At 38.7% G+C, this 13,275-nt stretch overlaps 1 pseudogene; it reads left to right on the top strand.

Annotated features, from left to right (window-relative positions):
• The first annotated feature begins 2,004 nt into the window (after positions 1-2,004).
• LOC111825565 lies at positions 2,005-2,153 on the top strand (annotated as a pseudogene).
• The last annotated feature ends 11,122 nt before the right edge of the window (positions 2,154-13,275 follow it).

Genomic DNA, 13,275 nt, shown 5'->3' with positions numbered 1-13,275 from the left:
TATATATATATATATATATATATATCACATTTCTTTATTTTCCTTGAGTAAACTTAGATCCAACCCTAAGCCAAATCTCCCTAGGCAGCTAATAAATCTAATCTTTGTTATTATCTCTAAGGGTCTATACACACCTTCAACTAGAAGGAAATCTGCCTACAGTTTACCTCTGGGCTTGAGCTGCAACATCAACTCTTCCTTGCCAACCCTGCAAATTTTGAACTTGCCACCCTCTACAATTGTATAAATTCCTTAAAATCTCTCTTTCTCTCTCTCTCTCTGTATGTTAGTTCTGTTTCTCTGGAGAACTCCTACTATATTATTATTATTATTACACTAGGTATACCACATATACCACCCTATTCTGGAAGTGATCATCAATATATTTGATGAGAGAAAGGGAAGGGAGGGAGAGAGAAGGAGACTGCATGTCCCCATGAGCACAAAAATAATAATAAAAGCATTTATATAATGCTATGTGCCAGGAGCTATTTTAAGATTGTTACAGTTTTTCTTATGACAATATGAAGTCCTCACTTTACATGTATTGTTATCAAATCCTAGATACTATTTTTATCTGTATACTACAGATGAAAAAAACTAAAGCTCATAGAGCTCATGTACATCCTGAAGGTGACAAAGCAGAAGTGGATTTGGAACTCCAGTAGTCCGCTTCCGGCAGCTGTGATCTTGACTATTATGCTATGTTATGAACCCCAACAGATTGGTGGTGATAAAACTGAAAGAAGGAAAACACTGGCTCTTTAAAAATTGTTATGACAGGAAATTAACTGAGTTCATTTGCATTTATAATTTTGGAATATTTATGGTTTTATTTTTAACTCACACAGTTAGGTGGGTTTTCAATTAGTTGGAAGTAATAGAGATAATCTAGGGATTCCTTAGGTGGTACTGGTGATGGTATTGGAATGAAGAACATTTCAGGCAGGGAGAAGGGCATGAGCAAAGTCAAGGTTGGGTTGGGGTGTGGGAAAAGATGCAGGTGCATTTTATAAATGTAGCTAGAAACAAATTTGTTTGGCATCTGTAATTGAAGAGTTCTCTCTGGCCTTGAACTTTGGTTATATCTTTGACAACCCCTAAGAAAACAATTTCTGCCCATTATGTTTGATTTCTACTACTCTCTCTTTAATCTACTGCAAATGTTTTAGAGCAAAATTACTTCCGTTTTTAAGTCCTCAAATCCTTTCTCTTAGAAACCATGTAAGGTGCCACTTTGTGGGACCCCTGTCTAATGAAGCACCACAGCAAAGCCTCTAAGTCAAGCCTATGCTTCTTCACTTCGTCCTCCCATTTTGCAGGGACTGAAGGACAGAGCTCATGATCACCAAGACTGGCTGTTTGCTTTTTCTTTTTTTAACATAACATTTTTTTATTGATTTCAGAGAGGAAGGGAGAGGGAGAAAGAGAAAGAAACATTAATGAGGAGAAAGAAGTATTGATTGGCTGCTTCCTGCATTCTCCCTACATGGGATCGAGCCTGCAACCCGGGCATGTGCCATGACCAGGTATTGAATCCCGACTTCCTGGTTCATAGATCGATGCTCAACCACTCAGCTGCACTGGCTGGGCTGGCTGTTTTCTTTTGAACATTGCTTCTATTCTCCTGATAGAAGAGCATTCTTATAGTGCCAGAGATAGTGCAGTGTAAGGGAAAAAGTATCAGTTTTGATTTAAACAGAACTAATTTCAAATCTGACGCTAACATTTCTACTTTATGTTTTTGGATAAGTTCTTCTTAGGCACTCCAAGCCTTAGTTTTCTTATCTATAAAATGGAAATAACAATTCTTCCCTTGTATGGCTATTATGAGTGATAAATGAGACAATACCTGTATTCAATAAATGCTAGACTTCTTTCTTTTTTTTTTTTACTCCCAATAAAAAGTGGAGGTAATTGGTAAGATACATTGGAAAATATCTTAGTAATCTGAAAGATCACTTAGAATAATTCAGGGGGGAAAAGGAATTAAGCATCATTTGAATACTTACCTGGCAGGGGGGAGAACATGATCAGGAAGGTGGTTTTCCCAAGGCAAGGCTTATCCATTGCACTCTGGATGTGCTGAGCCCTGCAATTTCCCCAAATGTGGGGAATTTGACCACATAATTTGTGGTAGTGGGGGACTCCCACTACTAAAAATGAAAAAAAAATCATTGGAGGCTGTTTTAATGTTATTTTATGCGATGGTTCAATATCAAGTATTTTTCTTCTTTTGGAACTCTTTGCGGTTTGTTTCCTTAAGCTTCTTATATCACATTCATTTGTAGAGAACTTAACCCATAATTTTTATCTCTAAAAAATAACTTTCTGCTCTACACATCTGCTGACCGTTTATGGTATCAAGACAGTCACTATCAAATGGGAGCCAAATGGAAAACCAAATGAAACATGGCGGGGACATTCATCGTGTTCCATTTGCACCCGTGAGTTCTTTAAAAAGTAAAGAAGATCTTATCATAGCTCTCAAGAAAATTCTTACTAAATTTGAATTTATGTCCATAGATGAATAGTATCATGTTTTCACTTTGTTTTGACGTAAAGCAACTGTGACATTTAGCAGTGACCTACGTGCAAGAGTATAATAAAGAAATAAGGCAGTTGATCAAATGAAAATCAGTCACAGAGTCAAATATAAATCTGATTTACTCTGATACTCACCTTTGGTTTGATTTTCATGAATATCTTTGCCTGGGAATTCCAAATGTATCTAGTGAAACGCTCTAACAGTTTGAGCTTAGGGGTCTCAGAGCACAGAGGTTCAGGAACTGGGGAGACTCACAGGTAAAGGTCTGAGATTAGGAAATGTGAATGTACCCAGGACGAATATTCCAAATAATGTAATATTTTCGTAGGACTGATAACTTGTAAAAAGAGTAAGAAAATGAAAATAATCCTTGTAAGTTTAAAGTAGTGTTGTAATATACTGCTAAGTAAATGTTGGTGTAAGTTTGACACCAAGTATCTAAAATTGGTTTAACCATCTGTCATGCAGAGCTGAATTTATCCCAGGGAGGTTTAGGTAAGATTGCTGGTAAATGCAGTGTCATACAGTAGGAATGATGGAAGGAAAATGACAAAAGCCCATCTATTTCAAACTTTTAAAAATTATGTGACACAGTTACATTGCCTATTCTGGGTAGAGGCCTTATCATTCCTGTCATCTTTCCTAAAACATCCAAAAAGATTGGAGATGCAGTATCATGCTATAAACAAAGGCTTTGAGAAGCATTTTAGATTCAGCAAATAATAGGGCTGGAAGGGGATGGTCAGAGCCAGCCTACTCATTTCACAGAAGTAGAGACTGAGTCCCTGAAGTGACTTATGTTGAATGACAAGAATGCTAAATGTTGTAAAGATTATAAAATAAAATTAGAAAGCAATTACTGTCAACAAATTATTTTCATGTGAACATCCATTATAGGGAGAAACTTGAAGGTGGTGATGGTCTTTTAGATGTACTTGACACAAAAGGTAGGGTGGATAAAGAGGGGAGATGGCAAATAAGCATGTGAAAAAGATGCTTCTCATCATATGTCATCAGAAACATGCAAATTAACACAACAACTCACCAATTAGAATGACTGCAAACCTTTTAGAACGTCCACAATGCAGAAATTGACAGCCCCAAATGCTGAGGAGGGTGTGGGGCAACAGGCACTCTCTCACTCGCTGATGGAAATGCTGAATGGCACAGCTGCTCTGGAGGACAGTTTGGCAGTTTCTGACTAAACTAACCATAAACTTACCATGTGATCTGGCAGTTGCTCTCCTTGGTATTTCCCCAAAGGAGTAAAAAACTTATGTCCACACAAAAACCTGAACACGGATGTTTATTCATAATGGCCAAAACATGGAAGCAATCATTAGTCCTTCAGTACGTGAATGGATAAGTAAGCTGTGGTACATCTAGATAATGGAAAATAATTCAGTACTAAAAAAAAAAGCTATAACGAATCCTGTAAGTGAAAGAAGCTAATCTTAAAAGGCTATAACTGTTTGATTCCAACTATATGATATTTTAAAAACGGAAAAACTATGAAGACAGTAAAACCCATATTGACAGGGTTTGGGGTGGGTGGCAGAGGAAGGAGAGATGAATAGGCAGAGCACAGAAAACTTTTAGGCAGGGAAAATACTCTGTATTATACTATACTGATGAATACATGTGTCCAAGCCCAGGTAAAACACCAAGAGTTAATCAATCCTAAACTAAACTATGGCCTTTGTGTAGTGATGATGTATCCATGTAGGTGCACCCGTTGTGATAATGTGCCACTCTGATGGAGGATGTTGATGAGGTATATGAGAAATCTCTGTACCTTCCTTTCCATTTTACTGTGAACCTCAAACTACCCTAAATAGGAAGATGGGGACACGTGCAGGAATACCCCTTTCAAAGTATAATCGAGCTGAAAGGAACATTAAGGCTGTCTTGGTCTGATTCCACTATTTTATAGGTAGCCTTTTCTCCATATTCACACATGACTTTTCGGATTATCTAGAGGAGTCATGTATTCCTCATAAAATGGCATCCCCACCACTTTGCAAGAATCAGATGCTCAGGGAAGTGCATATTTACCCAGAGTCTCACAATAAGGATTTGAAGAAAGTTGCATTTAGGTTTGGACTTTTAGTCTAGCACTTATTCTACTATGTTAGCTTGTTGTTGTTTTTTTAAATAACAACCAATATTTAGGTAATATTTACAGTTTCATTTGATTATCCAATTTGCATTTTCACAGTGAGGCAGAGGTAGAGAGGATGTAATTATCTTTGATTATAAATGAGGTAATTGAAAAACTTCAAGAAAATAAGTGACTTTCCAAATAATGAGATTGGAATCCATATATCCTAAACCCATTAACTAATTAAACACATATTTAGACAAATGCCTGATATGTGTTCAAGTTCTATGTCAAGAGCTAGAAATTCAAAAGGAAGCAAGGTCTCCACCCTCATGGAACTTGCATCTTTTTAAAATATATATTTTTATTGATTTCAGAGAGGAAGGTAGAGGGAGAAAGAGATAGAAACATCAATGATGAGAGAGAGCCATTGATCAGCTGCCTCCTGCATGCCCCCCACTGGGGATCGAGCCCGAAAACAGGGTATGTGCCCTGATGGAGAATCCTATCGTGACCTCCTGATTCATAGGTGAATGCTCAACCACCGAACCTCACCAGCCAGGCAGAACTTACATCTTAATGAGAAAAGACAGAATGAAAGAAAAGAAACTGAGGAGATAATGATAGGGAGCAATGAGGGCATTGAGGGAAAGTATAACCTCTCAGGGTGGGTGGTGTTTGCTTCTTTGGATGAGATGTTTAGAGAAGGCTGATCTGAGGAATGGACATTTGTGCTAAGAGCAGGCATAACAACATTCCTAATGGAAGGAGCAGTTATACAAGCCCAGAGAGAGGGAGACAGTCAGTGAAACTGGGAAGTGGTATCACCAGGCCACTATTTATACTGTCTATGTTCTTAATGCAGTACAACTTGTTGGCCACTGGAGGTTAGAGAGGAAGGCTGGTGTAGCTGAGGCTTAATGAGGAAGTAGGAGTGTGGATAAGCCTGAGGTCAAAGAGGGGCCTAAGAGTCAGACCACTAGGTCTTGTGAGTCATTGGAAAGAGCTGGGATTTTATTTTACCAACTATGGCATCTAATAGAGTGTTTTCAGCAGGGAAATCATGAGATCTGACTTACCTACATCCCATCAAACATTAGGAATTCCTTCTCCCTAATGTTTGATAATTCATACTTAGGAACTGCTCCTGAGGCCAGCTACCACCAGCCCTCTACCTGAGATAACAGGTGAGGGGAGAGAGGCAAAGGGTATAGTTGGGAAGAGCTGGAGCTGAAACTATACCATACACTACTGTATGGAAATACACCAGTGAAAAAAATTGGGAGATTTGATAAAGTATTGAAATTGACAGAGATCTGTGTCCTGCCAACTTGGGAGAGCTTCATGGGATATAAACACCACAGTGGTAATTTCCTTTTAATATACTTACTGCAACTCATCACTGGTGGTGTCATTATGGTATGTTTACATCAGGCACATTTATGCCTGCTATTCAAAGTTGTTGGTATGTTGCTCTGAAAACTTTATGTCTTTTGGAAGAGATCAGGTTTATTGCTAGTGTGTTAAGCCAGTGTATCAAGGTCAATGTTAATATATTTAGAAATATGAATGAAAATAACCAACATCTTGCACAAGTGGAAAGTTGCAATTCTTCCTTGACTCTGAGCACATGGAGCTTAGGTCGATATTTGATATGCACTTGGGAAAGAATGTGATGGATGTATTGAGTTAATGAGAATAAAAAATTAAGCAAAATAACCACAGGTATATGATTCACAGTCTTATAAGTGAAGGTGTTAAATTTTTCAGCAGTTTGCATTATAGATTTTATAATCCTTTTAACATCTTGAAAATAGAAGAACTTGCACAGAGGTTTAGTGACTTTCAAGTCAAGCAATTAATTGATGATGGAGATAATACAAGAATATCTTTCCTAATGGAAAAGGCTGAGATAAATGAAGACCCTTAAGACCAAAACACTAAAAAGATTAAGCCAATTGAGTTCCAATCAGCAGACTTTTTTGTAGGCATATGAGTACTTTCAGTAATGTTCAATGAGGTTTTTTTTTAAATGCTGAGTGATGAAGGAAGTGACTGATACTGTTAACAATGTGGGAAGGAAAGCTGATGGCACTTCTCTCCCTCATTACTTGCAGCACTTCCTTCGGTGCAGTTGGTGGCCTTGTTACAAGCAGAAGGGCCCACTCACATCCAGCATTCACTCGGTATTTCCTACTTATAGAGTTGCCCGTGGGGAAGACTGAGATGAATGCATTGAGAGCTCTGAGTGTCACAGGATGAAGCTCACGTGAGTGCCAGTGTGAACACATTTATTCCTGGGAGCGAACATTCTTTTTCCTCTCTCCCTAGACTTTGATAGACTGTCTCATCATGAACATCTAGGTGCGTACTGTCCACACTCAACAAATCTGACTTCCAGGCTGTCTGTTTGGTAAATGCTCTCAGGGTCACCAGTGTGCCAGGCACATGCAGCTGTTCCTGTTTGATTGAAACGCAGCTCCTGACATTTGCTTGTGAGGCCAGCTTGGACAGTCATTTAGGAGGGAAGGCGATTCTGTGTCAGTTAAAGTGCTTTCACATTTTAATTGTTTTCGCTCATTTTCTTTTCAAATCGCTCTTGAAACTTTGCCCACGAGTCTTTGTGTGGAAATCCTGGGCATTTACTCTTCCCTCAGGGTTCCTGGTGCTAAGGTAGATCCATTTGGCCCTGTTTCTCTCTGATGTGATTTCATGTGTATAAATTATTGTGTTTTCCTTTTGTAATAAGACATAGGATGCGATATTAGGGAGGGAGGGAGAGTAATTAGCATTACCATTCATGGGGGAAATGGAAATATGACTAACTTCTGGTTTCCTTGGAGCCCTGGGGATGAGCTTCTATGATTTGGAAGCATTTTGTGAATTTGCAAAGATCTTCAAGACCAACTATAGTTTACCACGTTAATTTCTTATTGATTTTTAGCAATTTCAAATTCTTGAGGCTTAGCTTAGCATGGACTTCTAGGCTTTTTAATTAGATCTGTATATACAAGTGCAAAGCGATGTCGGAAATTATATGAATTGTTTCAAGATTTAGAAGAAAGAAAAAAAAGCACTTTATCCTTTGATTTGATAGCATTTTCTTTATGGAGATTGAGGTGAAAACAAATTGGACACTTTTACTCTTTTGTTAAAATATATAGGATATTTTAAAGCCTCTTTATAACACTGGGTTTTTATGCCATTCCACTGTGTTAGAGCATGGCATTTTCATTATTCACTAAGATAAACTTCATAAAATAAGAAAATGTTAAGATTTTATCTTGTTTTCAAGGAATGCATATATTTTCCGTTTGATTTTCTATGGTGCTAATTTATTTACTAAGAGGCCCATATATGTTCCCTTTATACACTGGAATATCATAGGATGATTTACTGAGGGCAATACATATGGAACAAAATGTAAAGGTTTATAATCTCTGTTCCTCAGTGAGAAATGGGGTTTAACCTCTTCCACCTGGATACTTATGCTTCCTGTATCAATAAGACATGTCTCATCGTGTCCCCACTCTTACCATCTTCCCCTGTGGTTAATTCAGAACCTCCCAGACTTGTCTCTTCATCTTCTTTCTCATGCACACCAACTAGCTCACTGCATTGATGGCTGGAGGCTGGACTTATCTGAAGGTTTCTCTGCCCATCTCTCTGTCTCTGTAGTCTCTATTTGGTCTTGCCAGCTTGGTGGCTTCAGGGAAGCTGGACTTCTTACAAATTGGCAGAAGGCTCATAAGGCTCATACTCAGAGAAAGAGGGAAAGCCAGCAAAAGCTGAGTTGTCTTTTTTGACCCAGTGCCTAAAGCCACATAACATCTCTTCTTGCGTTCTGTCAAGGTAATCAGACCTACTCAATTTCAAGGAGAGGGGAAATAGACCACACCTCTTGGTAGGAGAGTGCAGGGATCTGGAAGAGCATGTGGGACCAGAATGTGGGATTATTTTTTGAAAATATTGCAGTTCATGTCTTGAAATTTCAACTTAAGCTATGGTTTGGGATTACAGAATTTAACATAAATTATAGTACGAAGCCTTGTTTTAGGAGTTTAAGTCTATTTCAGATAGTACTATTCTATGTTTATTGTTATGTTTTTGGAGGAATTTGGAATTTTATAGTTCTTCTTGGTAAGTTGCCTTAGTATTGCTCATATGCTTGAGAGCAAAAATCAAAATTAAATGAACATATTTAAACAATGCTCCTGTGACAATTTCCCCAGAAGTAATGACCATATTGAAATAATTAGAATTTCAAATCATGTTAAAGTTGGTTTCTTTTTGCTGACCTGGTTCAGCAGATGCTAACCAAATTTAGGAGGACAATTCTAATTTCAGCATATAATATCCAGAAATGAAGTGAATGCAAAGGACTCTGTGACCTTCAGAGATGAAATTACACCCTTTCTAGCAAAGCCTTTTATTTCTAAAATGTGTGCTACTTCCAGCAGACCTGACTCATTAATGCCCCTCCTTACCTTGTTCTGGATGGCCAAAGCATCATTATTGAGAACCTACTTTGCGCAGGGCACACTTTTATCCTGATTGCTTTGCATAGAGATGAGTGCTTTTTCAAGGTTGAAGGCTTTGGATGAGATAAAGACTGCCATTGAGCTAATCAGAGCATATGTGGGAGGTTAAGGGGGTCAATGGTTTTCTAAGAAAAACAGAGCCTTTTCTCTTTACCTTTTTCTCTTTTTAAATACAAATCTACTCTACAAACCTTCACATTTTATTATTGTTTTGCTTTATTCCCTTCTTTACATTCATTTTCTCTTTCACAGCAATACCCCTTAAACATACACACATGCAAACGCATGAGTGTGCACACTCACACACACACATATACGATAATTTTAAGAAAGAATAAAATCACTATTTCCATGATAAGGGCCTTCATTTTGAAAAGGATTATTTTGCATCATTATGAATATTGCAATCAGTTGGTATATTTCTACTACCCCACTTTAAATTTATACTTTACAGAACTTACATACTTTGGTGTGCAACTTTATGCTTCTAGATTAGTCATGCTTCTAGAATATGCCATGGCATTATGATATGCCACTTTTTAAATAGATTTTTACTGATAGGTTGACAGCTTAAGCCCATACTTGAAGTTCCATTTTGCTGTTTCTAGGCATTCTTACTTAGCTTATTATATTTTTGCCCTGAGATGGTGCCATTCTAAAAAGCAGAATAAATACCTGCATAATTCTTTATATATTTCTTTCTTGTACAGATTAAGAGCGCTAACGTGCTAAATTAAATGAACTTCTTGCTTCAGTAAAGGATATTCTGGTTCTTGTCCTCAGGGAGCTTAGCGTGCTGATGATATAGCTTCATGAATTAGAGGTCTTAGTGTTAGCATTAGGTGGAACTGATGAGGTCACTTATGATGCACTTTTCTTATCCTCACTCATCTTTGTGTAGCCAGTGACACCTATAATGAGCTATCTGTCAGGGACAGGGTACAATATTAGTTGCCAGCATTCTGTGGTTTCTCCAATGATTCAGGGTTTCTAGAAATAAAAATGAAAAAAAAAGAGGGAAGAGGATCAATGCAAGAATGAATAAAGGAAAATATAGCCACATGTGAGGCAAGAGAGCAAAAATTAGATTACATATACAGAAACAATTCCTGTGTGATTTGTTAAATAATGTAATTTGAATATGTGAAAAAGGAAATCTCAGTTAAAGGAAATAGCATGGGCATATGGACCAAATTGAGTCAAAACTGTAGAGTTAGAATTTAATTTTCTCGCAATTTTCTTAATGTTTATTTTCTTTCAGAATCTATGGCTATGAAGACATATGCATCTTTTCTCTGAATGTTTTAAAATGTCTTTCTGAAGCCTACGCTATACCAAGCTCTTAGTTATTTGTTATGAACTTTAGGTGGCTAGTGATTTTCGGTACTCAAAAATAATATTTTCAACAATATATTGAATAGCAAATATGAACCAGAAATGCTGCCATATATCTGTGAAAAATAGGTGAAGGCCAGCAGAATACACCACCTCAAAATATGCCTTTTTGGCATAAGGATTATTTTAGGATGATTATTTTTGAGAAACAACAAACAGGAAAAGCTCTGAAAAGTGAGAAGTTACTTTTTTTTTGTAAGAGACTTTTACATATAAAGGAAAATCTCCATCTGTAAGGGTGTCTCCCTCTCTGTACCAGGAAGGGAGGATGACTCTAAATATCTAAAAACTGATCAATAGAGAAGGCAGCACTTTAACCTGCATAACAACCATGCTCTTGTGCTTTTGTGCTTTGCCTGATAACCTTCCTTATTTCCCCCTCCCCCCATCTTTTGTCCTTAGCTGGAGGTCCTAAGGTGGTGGTTTAGGTCATTTTGTGGAGTTGCTCAGTTTTCCTGGGTAGCTCCTATGTGTACACAGGAGACATACATGTTATTAAACCTTTGTTTGCTTTTCTCCTGTTAATCTGTCTCGGCCAAGCTAGAAGGTAGTCATTCTGAGGATAAAACCCATCTCTGGATAATGCTTTGTAACAAATTTGTAATTTGCTATGATTTGTAAGTTGAAGGTGGAAGTGATAGCTAGAAATGAGAACGTTAGGTTTCTAAAGATACTAATTTCTTTCTAATTTCCACTCATGGGTTCACAGATTTCCATTCAGTTCATCTTGAGATAGGCCAGTGAGCCAGGACAAGTGGGATTGGGAAATAAATAGTTAAATGTCCAAGCAGTTTAGAACTATCTAGTAAATCTCAAAATCCTATCTTCTCTCATCAAGAACACTTAGAGTAAATGGTTCACACTTCTCCCCAACCAGAGGGTAATTATCATCATAATTACCCAGGTTTTAATATTAATACTAGAAAGAGAGCAAAGGGAAAGCCAGCCATTATAAGCATGGTCATCTGGGCAACTTGACCCGGAAGCTGCAACTTCACTATCCCTAGGGAATCACCAATCTATTCCCTGCAGATCACTGGGGGAGTGGTGCAATAAAGGGGAGAATGGGTGCATGCACTGTGAAGTCAGGGTGACATAGGGAAGGTGCTTGCCTGTCAGTCTAACCTGGGAAAAAGATAATTGACTGGTCGGTTAGGGGGAGAGAGTGGAGGGAGCCACTGAAAGCACATGAAAACCTGAAGGATTAGTTGCTTTAGCTCCTGGTTATAATCCAGAGACAAAAAAAAAATCTCTCTTTTGAGCTCCTGTTTCTTTTGCTTTCTTTCTCTTTTTATAAATATGTTTTTATTGACTTGAGAGAGAGAGAGAGAGAGAAAGAGAGAGAGAGAGAGAGAAACATCAATGATGAGAAGGATTCATCCATTGGCCGCCTCCTGCATGCCCTGGGATAGAAGCTGCCACCTAGGCATGTGCCCTGACCAAGAGTGGAGCCATGAACTCCTGGTTCATGGGTCAACATTCAACTACTGAGCCACCCAGCCTGGCTGTGCTGCTGTTTCTCACTTGCTCTGTGACCCACATTTGCCTGTGTGCCCCCGTAGCCATGAGGCCTTACGCAGCCAGCTAAGCTGGTCAGAGACCGCTCTGGACTGTGCTCTAACATGGAGCGGAGACTGGGTAGTGGCTTTAATCTTATCCTTGCTGAAAACAAGATTGGCCTTTTATCAGGGTGGGAGGAAGGAAACCCAGGGGTTTAATTTCACAGAAATAAAGATCACTTATTCTCCCCTGTGAGTCTCTCGGAATGCCTTTCCTTGGGACGCCACAAGAATTCCACTTCCACGGACAACGAGTGGGGACACAGAGGACACCCGATAACACTGCTGTTTCTTCTATGCTAAGCCCTTCCTTGTTTCGCTGTCCCTAGCTTTAATAAAGCACCAAAATACGAAAATTGAACTGAAACGCATTGTTTTCCTCTGGGCAGGATGCAAAGGTGATTTCCCGGGTTCTTGTCCAGGTGCATTTGAAGAATTAAGTCACGGACAAAAGGTGGTATAGGAAAAGGTGGAAATTTATTGGGAAACAAGCACATACTCCCACCTGGGGAGGGGGAGAGACCCACTAAGTCCCTCTTTATTAAGGTTTATAAAGGATACAGTGTCCTGATATCCCCTCTGATTGGTCACTATAGCAGCTTCAGAGCTCAAACCCCAAGTGGGGTCTCCCTCTTTTTCTCACTTCTGTTTTTCTACTCCCTGTGGCTTTCCTTTTTATTCTGTGAATGAGTGGATTCTTCTCCCTTCATTCTGGAAATGATTGTCTTCCTCTTCCTTTCTTCTGTGAATGTATGCCTTTTGGCAGCTCCCTGCCCCAAGTGTGCAGCCCTGCAATTCTCCCCCATGAGCCCCCTGTTCTTAAAACTCCCTAAACCTGCCTATTTTACCCCTAAAAACTCCTTTCAGTACTATCAAAATCACCTGGACTTGTGTTGTGAAATCTTTCCTGCACCAAGTCAAGAACCCATATCCTACAGGCCCGTCTGAGGCAGAATCAACAATCTCACAGTCAAAACTATTCACTTTCTCTCCCATTAGATTTTCAGTGTGGGTTTTCTCCTTCCTCCACCCCATGGACAAAATAAATCCTTCCATTACTTCATTCAATAGACACATGTCCTCTGACATTGAACTTATTTCCACATATTGTATTCACAGATGGCTCGGTTC

The sequence above is a fragment of the Myotis lucifugus genome, unplaced genomic scaffold (assembly GCF_000147115.1).
Source record: "Myotis lucifugus unplaced genomic scaffold, Myoluc2.0 scaffold_0, whole genome shotgun sequence".
NCBI classification, from domain to species: domain Eukaryota; kingdom Metazoa; phylum Chordata; class Mammalia; order Chiroptera; family Vespertilionidae; genus Myotis; species Myotis lucifugus.
The sequence above is the reverse complement of the archived record's forward strand: the minus strand, read 5'-3'. Positions and strand labels throughout refer to the sequence as shown.